The sequence below is a fragment of the Patiria miniata genome, unplaced genomic scaffold (assembly GCF_015706575.1).
Source record: "Patiria miniata isolate m_02_andy unplaced genomic scaffold, ASM1570657v1 HiC_scaffold_24, whole genome shotgun sequence".
Taxonomy (NCBI): domain Eukaryota; kingdom Metazoa; phylum Echinodermata; class Asteroidea; order Valvatida; family Asterinidae; genus Patiria; species Patiria miniata.
In genome coordinates this window covers 2015618-2026927 of record NW_024037063.1, presented here as the reverse complement: position 1 = coordinate 2026927, position 11310 = coordinate 2015618, and the positions used below count along the sequence as shown (strand labels likewise).

The window sequence follows — 11310 nt, the reverse complement described above, 5'->3', positions numbered from 1 at the left end:
CTTTTAATCGTTCAACCGTATTACTGAAACGATTTTGAGATGTGACTTGTTTTTTTTGTGAGGACAATTTTCAGAGTGGACTGAAGTACACAGATGCTTGTAAACTAACCGAAAACAATCTTACCAAAAAGTCAAAGCCTGCGCTAAGATTCACACTACCATTCAGGGAAATCTAAACAAACCCGGTGCTTTCCCCGCACACAATTACAAAAAGCCCAGATCTTAATCACGGGACGAAGGATGTTGTACCACTGAAGTACGCTTGCAAGAGTCCCTGGGTTTTCGCGGTAGACCACTTCTCAACTATCGACAGCAGGAAGTATGGTAGGCTACTCTATACAGTAGTATACTCATACAGAAACCACGAGGTTCACAGTCTTATCGTCTACTTTAAACTATTTCCCCCCTAAACACAGCCCCTCGAAAACCTATTTATATTTTATTGATGCTTTCTTTAACTTAATGTTCTCACTCAGACTTAAGGCCAAGGGATGTGCCCTAAAGACAAAGTTTGGAAATAGACACACCGATTTACCACACAAAAAACACCCAAAAACCATCACAACGTAAAATTTAGAGGCCAGACGTTTGATCATTTTTAAAATATTAAACAATGCTACATCAAACCTAGTTGAAACTATAGTCTTACCGACTGACACAGCAGTTCTTGACACAATACGAATGTTGTCTCAGATTTCTACTCTTTTGCCCACAAAATATATGTGAAACAATCTATTGAGAAGAGCACCTCAATGCAATACACTTATATCCACGAGGACCAACCTATTCAGCGCATCCATTCTTCAGAGGACTGTCCTTCAAGTTGTCAAGGAGAGAATACCATTGAGATGAAACATCACAACGTCTTACGGATCCAACGAGGCAGGCAAGATCATTATTAGCTTACTCATCGTGTTGCAACAGTTGTGAGCATCATGTGTACAGACTTGTGCCTTGCGGGCACTCAATGTAATGATGCTACATGTACATGTATAACATGTACATGTACATGGGACACTACACTTTGCGAGAAAACCAAGCGATCGTCCAAGGCTAACCACACACGAGTATCATTGCCACAGGATGACGGCCCAAATAACGAACTTGCCAGCGGGATCCCCAAAAAAAAGTTTGGGGAAAAACAATTCACTAGACGATTAACAAATGAGGAAGTTCATCTATATAAAAGTCGAATCAAAAACAAAGTGGAATATTTGTCCGGAAAAACCTTTTACGGGTGCAGACCTATTAGGTAAACTTTCCTGAGCACCTACAGTATTATCAGGATACTATTTTTTTTATTGTTGCATAATTCTGATGCAACTCAGACCAAGTGTATTTAACTTCACGTAGATGAAATCCTCTTTGACCGTAGGTAATCAATTATTGCTTTTTGTTACATCATGGAGGATGGAGGAATGAAAAATAATACATGCACATGCTCAATCTTTTTGTATACCTAAATCTTATCTTTGCTTGTAGTTTTTAGTCTGGCAAGAACCAAGTCAGTGTGATGCAACACAAACTACATGTTGTTAATAATTTTGACAAACATGGAACAGGGAGACGACTAGAAGCTTTAAGTCCAATTGCGCAACTTCACAGTCCCTCGGTAGAAACAATAATAAGTCAACGCCTACGCACTGTACAACGCACGTGACTCGAGCACACACGGACCCGGCTCTGCACAAACACAAGCTTGACGTTCAAAATACAATTATGAAAATAAACATTGTTTCCACAACTGGATTTATTACACAGCTAAAGTGATTTTGGAATAAATGATATCAACGAGCAGCTCAGAAGCTATAACAATTCTGCGGGAGCTGGAAAAGCATGCAGGGTACCCACGACGTAAAGTTGGTCATCTGTCAATTTATGCAGCAGGTAATTTTACTCGAACTTTATAAACAAAACTAGCAGCTTGAACGAGCGAAATGAAAGTCCGCAATTGTCAAACAAAACGTGGGTAGGCAGATGACATTGGGGTCTGTGAATATAACGGAGGAAATTGCCACTCACCTTGAGAAGATAAAGAAAGCAAGAGAGATTCCAAGCCCACGATAGATCGGAGAAGCCCCAAACAGAACAAACTTGTGGCTTTGATGATGACTCACTTGGCCATTGCACAGTACCAACTCGGAATACCCGCTTATATACTACGGCCGGTCTAATAGAGCGTGTCACATGAACAGCTAAAGCCCGCCCATTGCGAAGTTCCCCAATCTAAAAATACTCGCGCCCATTGATAAGATCTGCTACGTAGCGCGACCTTCAACTAAGCGCGCTGCATATTCATGACAAGGCGGACTCGTAGTGAGCGCCGCGTATGGCGTGTCAAACTTTGCAAAATTCAATATTTTACCATAATATGTTCGATGATCAATAATGTGTGATGTTGTACAATTAATGTGCGATGTTCAATATATGTGTGTGATTTTTACAATATATGTGCGATGTTTACAATACAATGTGTGATTTTTACAATATGTGCGATGTTTATGTTCGATGTTTCGATGTAATATATATTTGATGTTCATTATTTTTTTTGGATGTTTCGTTGCAATATGTTGTAAAAAATATATTGTAAAGCATCACACACATACAATGAACATCGCACATTATTGTAAAACATCGCACACATAATTATAATTGAACGTCAAACATACATATTGTAAAACATTGAATTTTGCAACGTGTGACACGCCATACCCGATTGGTCGGCTGGAGTGCCCGCACCATATATGGCAAAACGGGCGGTACTTCTTCTGTGTTACTTCCGGAGCCGGAAGAGATTTTTATGAATGAGAGCCGCTGTGAATAGGGCACGTGATCGTGACGACACAATTGAATTAGATAATAGGGGTGCCGTATGAATACAGCGGGAACAGTTTACATCTGGAGCGGAGTGTATTGAGTTACAGAATCGTAGCAGGACGGATAAAAGATCTATATATAAGAGGCTCCATGCCCATTGGAAGGAGTTTGCAAGGGGACAAAGTGAGAATTTCTTCGAGGAATTTTAATCTTTCTGCGATGGTTCAGCATTCAATGATATTTTCTGCTACAGGGAGTAGATATTTTTGGTGTGGATTTCGTTGGAACTTGGCAATGAACAATCCCAGAATTTTCTGAAAAGTTGCAAACAAACAGACACTGATGATGATATTTTTCATTCGATTATTCTTCAGTAAAGTAAAAATTATTTTTCTCTGAAATTTTGGAATGAAAAATAGTAAACAAAAACTAAAAATAAAATTGTCATAATGTATTTTTTTCAGTAGCCAGGCAGTTTAATTGGTTAGTATTGCACGGGTATACTATAACGATCATGAACATCATTATCTTAATAATGTATATGTTTCTACTTTTCAATTTCCCCTTTTCCACATTGCACCAGGATGATTCGTTATGTTCATCTGTGACAAACACAGGGTACGGGGAAGGGACGGGAATTTAGCAGCGGGGGGGGGGGGGACGTTTTCTGAAACCAAAAAGTTGCGCGGCAAATTCTTTTTTTTCTCTCAAAAAATTGGCCAACAAAATGATGCCCTTGCTCCCAACTTCTGCCAGCTCAGTGTAGACCCTATACCTTATTAGATTCAATCTCTTGCATGATCTTGAGTAATTTTGTTTTGCTTTTGAGAAGTTTCATGAACATTGCCCAGTTTTTCAGCTATATGGGGCATAGGCTATAAATTTAGGATCCACTGGACAGATGTAACATTTAGTGTTCCTGTTACCTTGGTACTTCGTAATTTGCTATTCAAGTATCATTATAGTAAAAGACTTCATACAATTGCTTTATTTGTTGGGTAGGTATTTTGCTATATTCACAATCATTTTTAGAGAACGACTGCATTCAGTTGTGCACAAGAATTCAAAAATCATAGATGATATAGAAAGAATAGATAGGTAACAACGTGGAACCAAATTGTACAGAATGGCCCATGCCGGATGCAGGCACACACACACATGTACTCTATCCTTCTCACATTGCGTGTTGACTCGTCCTATCACACTTTGTTGACTTTGTACACACGCCGCTGGCTAAGAACTTCCGTTTGGTTATCGGGACTGCTCTCGTAAATTGTGAAGCTTTTTTGGTCGTGCGGGATCGGGAGTCCTTTTGAAGGTAATGTCTAATGAATCCACAAGATCGGTAATTGATCTATAATCTATTTGTATATACTCAAAGTAATCCGTGTTGAAAATGTTTCCTCCTTTATTTGAAACGGAACAAGACTATTATATAACCAAACATTATGATTGAATTGTAGATTTTTCAAAGGAGAAGTAAAAAAAAGGAGTGAATTTCCGAGTTTTGCCTTAAGTACGATGAGCAACTGAGAAGACGGAAAACAACCATAGTATAGGTGGGTGCTATCTTTGTCGATCATTTTAGCTATATCAAAACTTCCAAACAAAGTACAACTTTGTCTTGATACGAGATCGAAATAAGCGGGTTTTTGTTACCCTTTTCAAGTCACAGATTTTGTATGTCACTGCATTTGTTGTACGCAAAGTACAATCGAAACCCCCTCCTCGTGTTTCTAAACCCCGCCCCTCCCTCTCACTTCCAGAAATGCCCACTCCGCTCTTTCAAAAACAGATATTTCACAAGATGAACATAGTTTACGCAAGAAGTCCGTTAACTTAGCAGGCTAAAGTTTTATTTTACTTAAAAAAATCGTGACATTTTTCGAACAAGCAAAGGGGTGTTTCCGGCATTTTTTTGCCCAAACACTTGTCTGATTATAGGGCAACCCATGTCCCCTTGCCTACGTCACTGGCGTAGCGAACAAAAACTTGTTTATTTGCAGACTTGCTCGAGTGATAAGACGAAGTTCAGAGACCCATTCAGGTTTTTTTGGGTTGTTGTTGAACTTTGGTTAACGTGCGGTTACTTAGGGGTTCTCCCAGCGAACGAAACACGGCTTGTTGGCTGAATGAAGTTATAATTTCGAAATTTCCCTATTTTATTTTATTCAAATAAAACGGGAGATTTTTTTTTCTGGTTTGTCATTTTCTTCTTTTAAAAATGATTGACTGTTATTATTTTTTCGCGCCCTACGATTCATAATTATTGCATAATGATCATATTATTAATTGTATAATACACACTCGATAATCTTTTAAAACCTTTGGGGGACAATCATCATCATAACGCTCGCCAATCACGCATGCGGCCTTAGGGCTTCATGAACTCTGGGTAATAATGAACATGAACACCAGGGCCTTAAATCCCGGGGTTAGTGGAAAGAGATATATCTCCCCAAATGACCAAGGTGTAGTTACTAAGAAAGAAAGACCCCCAAGTTTACGGATGTAAAACAAAAACTGTATATGAATAAAGCCATTTATTATATGCAATTATAAGTTTCAATTGATGTAAGTTCATGTCCCTCTTGAATATCCAACTCCGGAGAAGTTCAAAGATTTTCATCGCTTTTACATATTTTTTTGAAAACTATACCTTTGATAAACGTCCAATGTCGTAATAGCGCGAAAGGTTCCAAGGGGGAGGGATACTACCCCCACCGCTCACATACGCATCACAAAATCACCCCTTACCAGACCCACAATCTTGTGGGTAAGGGAGAATAGACCGTATGCGTAGCGGCCATCTTAGAGCTAGGCTTTTTTTGTCATATTTAATTCAGTAACAATGAATGCTCAAAGGTTCACGTGTGGCCTAGCGGTAGGGCACAGGATTCATGATCGTGAGACTGTGGGTTCGAGCCCCACCGTGGCCATGCGTGTTGTGCCCTTGAGTAAGGTGCTTTACCTCAATTACTCCTCTCAACCCAGGTGTTAAATGGGTACCGGCATTATTCAATGCTGGGAAGGTGACACAGACTCGCTGTGGAGGAGGTGCGGCGATCCCCCCACATCAGCATTACATGGACTCGAGTCTGGCCCAATCGCTTGGAAAGCGCACATAATTATATTGAACATCGAACATACATATTGTAAAACAATTGAATTTTGCAACGTTTGACACGCCATAGCCGATTGCCATCCAAGATGGCTGCTACGCGCAAGGTTAAATTACATTGCTGTTTCATCATTTTTACGATTCACAAGGTCGCATTCAACGATCATGGATTATTTCCAAACCCCCTGATCACATGCAATTGACCAATGCAATCTTCATGAATGACTTCTCGACTTTGGAACCGCTCTGCTATCAAACTATATTGTCTATTTATTCACCTTTTCTTCATATTTATTTTACTTATTTTATCTTCCGTTATCGGTACACGGCGATTTGCCTGGTTTCCGATCTGTAAACCCCCCCAAAATTATGGTACGCCGGCTATATTTCTAGTCAACGTCTGAAATTCAGCGACTAGATCGTCCGCAGGTTTAAATAACTAAGCATATAGAGGGCAAATAAAGGATGTTCATGGTGACTTCAACTTGTGCTGAGCTGAAATAAAAAAAGGTCTTTGTCCCACAACGAGAAACATTAATTTCGCGAACTTTTTTTGTTCGGCGCGACCCGGTTATTAGTTGCACCTTGAAAATTGTCAAGTGTTTGTCACTTTGTTAGTTCCGTTGACGTCATCGGGGTTTATTCTGAGCTAGACTTTGTGCCCCAAATCGGCTGTCAAAGTAAAGATATCAATGATATCTGGGTATATTCGCGATTTTTTTATGCCAACAAAGTAATCGGTCCTTGTTTTTAGAGCGAATAAAAAGACATGTGATTTTGTTGTTGTAAGAATTGACGTCGGAACTTGTGACCACTTGAAATGAAACATCTAATTTGGTTTCTTCACATAATTGAGTTGTTTATACACTCCTCACTATCACCCTTCGTTTTTTTTATTTAATACTCTAAGAATTTTCAAACGTGGAATGCGAGCGTGAAAATTGCTCTTTTGCTTGTGTTTCGAAGCCGGTTCTGCGTTGAAAAACTGTTGACAAAATCTCACAGAGGAAACGAAATTATTTGAAGAAATGTCTTTTTGTTTATAAAGTTTGCCTGGAAAGTCGTAATCGCTCCGTTTTCAGGAATGCCAAAACGAAAGAACAGATTTTGTTAGTGTTTACGAAAATCACTATTTCTTCAAATGATCAAAGCAACGATAAAAGTGTTCGTATTTCGTAATTAGTTCAGAAAAAAAAACATGTTGGTTATAGACACATGTAAATTGTGGAATTTACTGATGTCAAAAAAACAAATGCATGAGTTTTTGCAGCAACGACCATTTACTTCTTCAGGGGAATACACTCTAAAAAAAAACATTAATCAGATTTGACTAGAAACCAGTTACATTTGACTAGCCATTCAGGGTCAGCTGGGTGCAACTAAAAATCAGTCAATCTAGAACTAAATTTTGCCAGTCAGTATTGAAAGATAGTCTACAATTATAAAAGGGGACTAAGAAGCTAAAGGTTGACGTTAGAAGGGCAAGTTCTGGAATTAATAATTTTCTCTTTATTCAAGATTTCTTTCTTTCATTCCCCCCCCCCTACAATTCAACCAATTTAGGATTTTTCGATAGTGCACAGGCACTGTTGCTTGGAAGACTGAGGAACCATGTAGGGAGAAGACGTAGAAGAACGGTTCACTCTTAAAGGTGGGAGGAAAACCCTGGAATTTTCCCTTAAATTTGTTCAAAGGAAAACTGATAGGAACTGACACCAATCCTCAAGACAACCTGTGCCGGATTCCAACCCGGGCCACAGGGGTGGAAGACAAGAAGACCACCGCTACGCAAACACGATTCCCCTCATAAAATGGCTAAAACTGCTTTAAAAATAGCTGTTCTTACATTATTATCCACTAGGCGTACAGTCCAGAAATTGCCAATTAATCAGCGCTATGATCATAAAAACAGAAAGAACTGTAACCCCGAATATTTTGTATATTGTTTCTTTTTAAAATATATTAAACCATAAATAAAACAAAACTGCTGGAGTAATAGGTCATTTATCACAGCGATCGTGGCTCATCCCAGTTGATTCGGACCATCTGGATTCGAGCAAACTGGCTTTATCTGATTCCGAAACGAAATTGTCAAGAAATGCTCGCCTGCCGGCGTTTGGCTTGGCTTACTGGCACTATTTGCCGAGTAAATAGTATCGATCCGGGGGAGGGTGTTGCAATGCGCGTACGCACGGCCCCTGTAGGCTAAAACTGCTCCGTGTGCGCGCAGAGTGGCTTTTTGGCCCTGCATGCTCCGTGTCATACAGTTCGGTATTTACATCGATTTTGGATCCACTTTTGAATTGAAAGTTCGCCGTCCGAAATCTTCCAAATAACTTAAAACCTTAGAACTGAAAAAAAAAAACTTTTAAGAAAAGCTTCATTTGAAAGAAAAGAGCTCTTTGGTGCATTCCCTGGACTGATTGTCGTTTCTGCAGTGTTTTACAATCCCGATATTTTTTTTCACGACAATCGGGCCAAGAACGAGAATATGGAGTGTCATGATACTCATAACTATTTTGAATTTATCGGGCTTATTCTGAACACCAGAGGGCGCTATTTCCGAGGGGGTCAGAAGTTCACGTCGTCATCTCAAAACGAAAAAAGGTCAGTGGTCAAACACGGAAATGAAATGGAACAAAACGATGAGGATAGATTTGCAGTTTTCTAGATAGTTTTATTGGCTATCACTCGTGTCGTTATTCGTGTGAAAAAAATGGCGGGTAAATGTGGAGGATTGTGTGTTTGTTTGCCTTTGTTTACTATTGAGCAATTTTTCACCAACATTTGCAGCTTAATTAATCCTTGGCAACTCTCTTTTTGGGGGGGAGTAAACTTACTATTTAGTCTCGAGATACAACCATTACTGTGTTTATCAACGCAGTGGATTCACTCGGCAGAAACTCGACCGTGCGGAAACTGTTCAGTACGGTGAAACCATCAGGGGATTTACCGGTTCACTTTAAGATTTTCCAGGAATGGAATTAAAAAAGTTGAACAAAATTTCCAGATCGTTATCGGCATCTTTATACACTTGTTTTTTTTGCAAACCATTAAGGTACCTTTAATTAGCACCAAAAAAAGTGGCACTAAGATCAATGAATTGTCATTTTGGGGAAAACAAATCTGATCAACAGATTTATAATTGGAAATCTTATCATATTGATATTTGCGATCGACATGCTATAAAGTTTAATCAAAAATAGGGAGAAGACATACTGAACCTCGTTTCAGCAACTCCAAAATACCCCTTGATGAAATCAGAAATATATTTGGGAGTTTTGTTTGTGTTCAGTAGGTTAACTTCACCTATTATTTTCCCAGGCGTGCGAACGCTGGAACACTTTCGTTACTTTTGTGGCCCCAAATCGAAAGCCAGTTTTGAATGAAAAAAAAAGAAGAAAGAAAGACTCCAGATTTTTCCGTGTGTTAATAGACAAAAATACTCGCTTTTCAGTTTACGTTCAGTGTCACGCGTGAAAAGCAGGAGGCAGGTTCAGGCATACACGTTTGTTTTCCCTGGCAAAACTTTCATTTCATCGAGGCGATGTGAGTAAGTGGTGAACGCTATTTTTTGTTGCTTTTTTTGTTTTGATTTTAAAGCCTAGTTTTTTTGAAAACAGGTGATGGATATTTACGCTTTTAAGCGTGCTTAACACGCCCGTATAAATTCTCATCTTGCCCGCAGGTGCCTTTGAGTTTCAGAGAGGTTTTTGTTATCCCTGTAGTCCGGAGTCGAAATATAAAACAATTAGGCCCGAAAATAGTCATCCGAAACGCAGCAGTAAAATCATTAATCAGGCACCGTTTATTGCGGGCCGGTGGCATTCTTCGTTGTGTGTGTGTTTTCGAATCCGTGTTTTCCTACTTCACAGCAAGGCGGGATGTTTGTCCCATATTTGCCGGGCGAAAAATACGCTCGATTTAGACAAACGGTCGGCGAAAACCTTTGTTCTCGCACCGGGCACTTTGAATCAATTTAAAAAGAATTCACTGGGTTATATCAAATAATGACCACCATATAAAAAAACATATCACGTAGGCCTTCACTCTTGGGGGCCTCAAAGCGTGTGTGTAATACACTCAACAATAAAGTCCCCTCTAATACTTTGTCTAACTAAAAAAAATACTGCATACCTCTCACTCAAATAACCACTAATTACTTAGCAATTCAGCCATACTCTTTATTTGGCCAAAAACAGTGAAAATACGTACGAAATTATGCAATTTATGACAAATGATATATACCGAAAAAAGTTGCACATGTGTGTACGTGTAAGATGCGTGAGAACATTTTGCCTCTAACGCAATCTTCCAACACAAATTTCTTAAACTGTATTACCATTTTTGTTGGTTATCTACGAAATGTTCACCCACAAATTGCACGTATACAAAAGTGCAACTATTTTCGGTATCGTTTGTCATCAAGTGCATAACTTCGTACGCATTTTCACTGTTTTGGGCCAAACAAAGAGTATGGCTGGATTGCTAAGGAATTTCTGTACTGATCAGTTGTTATTTGAGCGAGAGGTGCTCAGTAGTTTTTGAGTCAGACAAAATAGTATTGGAAGAGGGGGGGGGGCTTTCTTTTTTGGTTGAGTGTATTACACCAACAGAATATAACTGATCAGAAAAGCACCAGCTTTCAAAATTTACAGTACAATGTATATTGATACACTTTTGATTAAACACTTCAAGAGAAAACATAAAATTTAGACCAAATTTCAAATGCTTCAATTTGTTACATGTAAATGGCAGTACAACTCGACAAAACTAAAGCTAACATTTTCTTCACGTAAAAGACGAGGATTTCTAATAAAACACAGAGGGCGCTACCTATCTTAAACAAAAATATGTGTAAAATGAATACCCTACTCAAACATTTTGAAAGAAAATACCAATGTTATAACACCATCACAAAAGAATTTGTGACATCACACAAAAGAAACTGTGACATCACCAAGTTAACTGTGAAGACCAATACACTCTTTTTCACAGCCAAAATTTCTAGTCAACAAAGAATTTGGTTCCAACTGAACAACCGGTGGAGTCGGAACTAAAATACAGGACAAAGGTTTGCCGAGTCTATAAAAGAACCTTCCTGGAAAGCTCGCAGGAACCTTTTCAGAAAAGTCAGCCGAGCGACCCTGGTTCACTTCCGATCAAAGTACCAGGGAAAGTCCCTTACACTGCAACAAACACGCGCAATCTTTTATACAGACACAAACGGCACTGTGTGTGAACTTACTACCAAAGAAGTTTGGCCTATATTTGTAAATATGAAATTCGTTTGTACGTGCAAGGCATAAAGCATTACAAGCTGTAATCTTTATTAAGTAAAAACAAGGAGCAACATTTGAGACAACCACTGA

At 39.0% G+C, this 11310-nt stretch overlaps 1 non-coding gene across 1 annotated transcript; it reads left to right on the top strand.

Moving 5' to 3' along the window:
- Positions 1-5681: 5681 nt before the first annotated feature.
- On the top strand, positions 5682-5756 carry Trnam-cau. Its single transcript has one exon. It is a non-coding gene; the product is annotated as a tRNA-Met (tRNA).
- Positions 5757-11310: the final 5554 nt, after the last annotated feature.